Source organism: Pipra filicauda, unplaced genomic scaffold, assembly GCF_003945595.2.
Source record: "Pipra filicauda isolate LSUMZ 115617 unplaced genomic scaffold, ASM394559v2 scaffold221_size1283894_pilon, whole genome shotgun sequence".
Classification (NCBI taxonomy): Eukaryota; Metazoa; Chordata; class Aves; order Passeriformes; family Pipridae; genus Pipra; species Pipra filicauda.
In genome coordinates, this window is record NW_024104334.1 from 971,802 (window position 1) to 978,383 (window position 6,582).

The 6,582-nt window shown below is 39.2% G+C and overlaps 1 long non-coding RNA gene across 1 annotated transcript; it reads right to left on the reverse strand.

The window, feature by feature from the left end:
• Positions 1–2,237: 2,237 nt before the first annotated feature.
• On the reverse strand, positions 2,238–5,517 carry LOC113989289. The gene is made up of 3 exons (XR_003541193.2): positions 4,798–5,517; positions 4,476–4,568; positions 2,238–3,032 (listed from the first exon to the last, which is right to left on the reverse strand). It is a non-coding gene; the product is annotated as an uncharacterized LOC113989289 (long non-coding RNA).
• Between the last annotated feature and the right edge of the window lie 1,065 nt (positions 5,518–6,582).

Below are 6,582 nucleotides of genomic sequence, written 5' to 3' on the forward strand. Positions count from 1 at the left end.
GGAAGAATCTCAACTTGCCCAGCAAGGTAAGCTTCTGCAGCCCCTTATCACCTGACCTTGGCCCCACACCATGACTTCTGACAGTAGCAGTCTCCCTCCATCCCTATCTCATACCTTTCCTATTGCTCTATTGCTCCAGCCTGCATCTTCACCCACAGTACGCACCTTTTTGAGACCTGGTAGCAAGTCTCTCTATCAGCCCCTTGCCCATCAGGTTGACATTCCATGTCACTTCACAGTTCCCTCATACAAATTTCTCAACCTGATGTTCACCACAATCTTACTGTTTAACCCTCACATCTGGTTCAGTCTGTGGTTCAGCTGCCACAATAGTGATTTGAAGCAGTATTAAGAAGCTATGCTTTAGTGAAAAAATCAACAAAATTAACTTCTTTCCTGAGGCAGCAAAGCATGGACAATTATTCTGGCTGTAAGGGCCTGTGCTCACTAGGGAGGACTGGAATCTGCTGGCCAGCTCCAAACAGGAGTCTCAAAGATACTCAGTCCCAAGAAGCATGTGATTTCAATGCTTGTGGGGAAAGACAGAGAAAAAAAGGATGCAACATTACTCAAATCACTTTAGAAACCTGAGAATTTGCATGGAGATGGGTAGGAAAGAAAAGGAGGTTTATAAAAGCAGCAACTGCTGGGAAGTTTCAGACACCACCAGTAAGTGACTGGGGAGGAGAGAATAAAACTGAATCACTGCCACAGAGCTTAAGCAGCTTGGCTCTCTAAAAGAAATGATTCCTTAGAAATAAATGCTGGCATAGAATATTTTAAAGCATCACTAAAGCATATCCAGCATGTCAGAACTGAGCAGGAAAAATTCCTGTCCTGAAACACCAAGAAAGAGAAAAAGGATTTGTTTGTTTTTTAAGAAAAAGCGGTTTGACTTGTTTTTGCATCATTAGAGTCAGCAACTACCAAAACCCTAAAAGGGGAACAGACCACATCATATTTCTAAAGGCTCTTTGCCTTTTCCATACTAATATGGAACAGGGAAGGAGTTTTTACAATCTTGACGAAGGCACCAAAAAGCGAATTATTTCACTTAAGTCTGAACCTTCGAACCAATGCAGTTCTTTACAAGTGTGATCTCCGCGTTTCCCATTCCTATGTGCTTTCCATCTTCCAAATTTCTACTCCCTCCCCACCCTGACAAATTTTCAGAAATTATACTATCTTTATATAAAATAAAACCTAAGGAATTGGAAGGATTTTAGTGTCTTCTAGGAGAGTGTTTGGGATTAACCTTGTTACGCAAAGACCAGAGAAAAAAAGCTGCTTATCTGGGCAAGATCCTTTGACATCACTAGCTAGAAGATACCAAAGTAGCATAAATCAAAGCATTATCCTCACGAAAAAAAAAGGGGGTTTCTTGTTTGTTTTTCCCCCTACTGACGTTTCAGAGCAGTACTTCCAAAAAAGGCTTCCATTGCCAGATTAGAAGTCAAGGAAATTCCAGTTCTTACCTATGTTTTTCCAAGTTTTATGTCGATAAGGATGTAAAGGCTTGCTTTTCCTGATCAGGGCTTTAAGCTCTAAAGAATTACATCTCTGCAACAACTATAAAATGCTTCACAATAAAAGTAAACTAGGGAAAAGACAGGATTCTAGCATCTTCAGAAGGTTTCACACATCAAAACAGTTATAAAATTATCCCTTGAGCAATGGTACAGATCTTTAGGTTTACTTCAAAACATTGTAGGAGACACAGATGCAAGGAGTTTTCCACTTGCTCTTTAATGAACTCCCCACACTCTGACTGCTGTAGACCTGATGCTCTTGTCAAAGTCAACTACCCCTGACACCTTTTTTTCAGGCATTCCTAAACGGTAGTTCCTGGGAAGCACTGGCTTCGGGAGCGATTCAAGTGGGACTCCCATATCAGGGTTATGTACACAGGGGCCTGCTGGCTAATCCAAAGTCAAGCTCTGGAAGGAAGGAAGAGCACAAACACTGAGCAAACTACCACAGCTAACACACAAGTTATGCTGGGCTCCAGCTGCATATCCATACCTGTCTCATCTCACAGCGGACTGTCAACATATCCAGAGAGTCACTGGCACTGCCTGCCTCTGATTTATTCCTGCAGCTCTTTCTCCATTAGGGTAAGGTATGTGGTGTGTGTCTTGCTTCACTTCAGAGAGAGAAAGATTTGATACACAACTCAAAGGATCAGAAAGGCAGGCCAGAACTCCAGAGTTTTTAGGTCTAGGAACTGCAACTCCAGATGGGGGGGGGTAAACTATTTATTGTGAGCTGCCTTTGAACAGCTGATTGAGATAAACAAACAAAATCAGAGACCTTTTCTGCTTCTATTTTAGGATACAAATCATTTGCTACTGTTATTGCTCTAGAGTATTTTGCTTTTACATTTTCTAGTGAGAGAGAGCAATAAACTGTCAGAGAAAGATCCTATCTCAAACTCTGAAAGAAAGTAATATATTAGTTAGTGAACTTTCAAAAAAATCATTTATGTAAAAGCATGTTCTATTTACAGAGGTCATTTTGCTCTTTAGGACAAGTATAACCACTACCAGAAAAAAAATATACATATAAGAAACACCTCATCTTTCAAACAGACATTTACAAATACTCTGGTTAAACTACTAGAAAAATTAAGACATTTGAAATTAACAGTGCATTCTGCATGCAGTTAGGATAGAAATTACATTATTTGACTTCAGTGTGTCATTTCTTATCATTGTCAATGACACACTCCTGGGCTTTTCTAAAACACCACAGCCTGGCTATTACCTTAGGATCTCAAAAGGAGGACATGGATCTTCATTAGCAAGTTATTAGCTACTCTTCATTTTGCCATTAAAAAAGGACATCCCGATTGTCTTCTCAGCAGGAGGGTCTGGTCTTGTCGAACTTGGCATCCTTTTCCCTGAGTTTCCCTTTAGTGTTTTGCTAGGCATGATGATCATTGACTTGGTGTATCTCCAAGTCCTTGGCCAGCACTCTTCCCGTTACAAGGCAGAGTTCAGAAATTCCAGGAGCTGCGCACGGTTCCGGTCTCTCTGTAGAGCAGAGAAGCAGAGGCAGCAGCTGAACAGTTGAACAGACTCAGTGGAGCAAGGCTGTAGATCCCTGTTTTCTGTAGGGCTTTCACATCCACATTCACACAGCTGGATCTAACTAGCTATCAGCTGGGTGTGAGTGCCCGGGGGAAACACCAGGCAGTGGGTCCTGGGGACAGATGCCCTCGGAGACAAGCTGTCACTGTCACTATTGCATGATACATGTTCTAAGTGGCTCCCTGCAGAGGCTCCATTGGGCTGTAATCATGTAGCTCACGGTCTGCTCAGGAGGGAACTCACAAGCGGAACAAGCTATTCTCTGGTGTCTGAGGCGACTTTCACTGTACACACAGCAAGTCTTGTGCTTTGGGAAGTATAATTGTTTTTTCTGTGCAAAACCAGCAGCTTGCAGCATAACAGAACATTGAATTTAGGTTCTTTCTCCACTTAAGAGATGGCTCAAGCAGTCAAAACACTTGTTTCAGTGTTTTTTATAAAAAAATCGCATCTTTAAATACTGTAAAGAATGGATGCTGTTCAATTCAGCAAGACCACAGGAACCAATCAAAAAAGGACCAATATCAAATATTTGATGTTAAATACTGTAATGAGCAGGTTACTACGACAGAATTGACAAGCATAATTTAGCACAAACTGCAGTGCCCCAGAAAGAAGATGCATTTTAGATCAAATTTAACTTTATGAATGCTCATATCTGCTTCAGTAGCTATAGAATGAATTGTTATGGCTGAACCAGAATCTGCCAAGCTGGATATACCTCAACGAAGTAGCACTTCTAACACGTACTGACTAGTACCAGAGCCCTCTGCAGGCCACTCTAAGGTGTGGAAATTGTTGAAAAGGGTGAACTTATTAAATAAGTGCTGAGTCCAAACACTCATAGCAATAGCACAAAACACTACTCATTGTATCAATTTCCCTGGGTATCTCAGCAAAAACATTTGACTGCTCTGAGAGAACGCATGGCCACGTGGTCCTAATACTACTGTTGTCTTTTTTTTTAATTCCTCTCTAAATAATGGCTAGTTTTGCATGTGTTAGAAAAACACAGTAAAGCAGCAATTACCACAACTGATCACAAGAGACTGAAAGAAGATGAGTACAATTAAAACCAGTAAATTATATCAACAGAGAAAGCTATGAATCAGCTAACCATTAGAGACTGAAATTCTAAGAACCTGCACCAGCACCCTTTAGTTTATCTACTCATGCCTGAGTATTCCAAGCCCACTCATAACACAAAACCTGCCAAAAGAATGAATTAAAATGTCTCAGATGGCACCATAGCCACACTAAAAGCTACACTCAATTTACAACCCCTAAGTGCAAGACCGACTCTTCTACAAAAGACAGTACTATTGCAAAAATATTAAAAGATACAGTATCTTCTCTTAGGAATATATAGACTATTTTAACTCTTACCTCTATATCTTCCTTAGTCTTCTTAATTTTCATCTTAATTTTCTTTCCGGTTATCATGCTGTAGTTTTCATTCTTCTTTTTGTTTTTAAAGAACTAAAATGAGATCACATATTAAAAAAGCTTTGGTTTATTTTGTAATGTTACAAATCACAAGTAAAATTACAGATGATAATCTTTTATACTTCCTAACTGTTCAAAACAATACAGACAGATTTCTATTTGTTTATGATAAAACTGGTGATGTTATACACATTTTTATTACAGGACAGATTAAGTATTTAGATGAAAAATGTAATGGGGCTTCAGATTCACACAAGCATACCTTGGAAAGCTGGACAGGTCCTGTTTTCTCTCTCTTTTTCTTCTTTTCTTTCTTTTTCTTCATTTTGTTCTCTTTTTTCCTTTTCTACAAGAATAAGACATATTCTTAGGCTTACAGACTCAAAAGGGTAAAATAAACCAAATCCACAAGTATATCTCAAGGCCCTGACTAGTCAAGACATCCCTTCTGTTTGCCCTTACCACTGCCAGACAGGTAGTAGCTGAAATACAGAAAGTAACACAGCAGGGTTAGCAACCCTTGGGACCCTGAGAAACAGAAATGGTCTGATTCCCTGTTCTCTCCCATTTAATGTTGTCCTCGTTTAACCCCAATACACAAAATCACTGAACAGAAGGTCCCAATAAAATAGAAAAATTACTACAGCAAGAATCTACTACCTGCTTCTCTCACTGACTAAAATCAGTTCTTCTCACAAATTCTATACAGTTATCAAGATTCCCCACTACTCTTTTCTTCAGAGACTGCTCTGAATGCTAGCTGGACCAGCAATGACTGGCAAAAGCAACTTCTAAATTATTTCCTTTTTTGTATACAGTCAATTAAATGCCAACCTATCAGTTCAGCTACCGTAACCCTAAAAGCATGATTCAGATTTACAGAGCCACAGACAACAGCATTATGTCTCACATGACCTTTAAGGTTACTGTTTGTAAACTCCCTATTTCTCTTTGTAAAATGTTTACCTTTTTGTTGTGTTTTTCTTTTTTCTTTTTCTTTGATTTAGACTTAGGAAAATCTAAAGTTAAGGAAAAACAAACAACAAAATCAAATCCTCTAAGTTTAGAATTCTTGAAAAAGGCACTTGGTTTTATGGATAAGGCATACAGAAATGTGAAACCTAAAAAGAAAATGCTTTAATTTAGTTACATACATTGACACTGGTTGAAACTAACTCAGAGGAAAGCAACACATTAACTGACTGCCTCTTACTGGTCTAACATGGAAATTGAAAATACCAGATTTACTGATTCTGCAGACATGCCAACTTTATGTGAGTCCTCAAAGGTAAATGCTTGAAATGTTAAGACCAAAGCAGGACTGAATAAAAAACCCCAACTCAGGTCTAAATAGACTGGTGAAGTAGAAAAAGATCTGTATTTTGAAAGTGTAACGATTAAAGGAGTTTAAATAAACACAACATATCGTTACAAAGTAACATTTTTTTAAATGGCAGTTTTTTATTTTTAAGTTACTTAAACTAACAAAAGAACATTGCAAACTGTCTACAAAGAGACACCTTAACACAGCAATAGGAAAAGGTTATGAGAAAAACACTGAACACACAACATTGGTATTCTGCACCATCACTTTTTGGTGGTTTAGCCACATTTAAAACAAGCTCTAAATGTTTCCAGGAGTACTATCAAAACTGGCAAACATCATGTGCACATGTGGAGGTAGCTTACCTCTACTACTCGAAGAAGATGATCTTGATGAAGAGCGTGATGAAGAGGAAGAAGTGGATGTGCTGCTAGAAGACGATGTGGATGAAACAGATGATGATCTGCTTCTACTGCGTTTTCGTTTCCTTTTTTCTTTTCCTTAGGACAACACAAGGTAACAGTGACAAGCACGCTAGTAACTATGGTCTACAAAAACGACTCTTCGCAGAACTTAAACACAGTGAGCCCCCATGTGCCACGGTTACTAATTACACGGTTGCTAATTACCATTAGCAAGTGGCCATGCCCAGTATCGGGGTCCAACTCGGTGACTGACACAGAGCATCACAACCCTAACACCAGAGCAGGGCAACAGACCAGC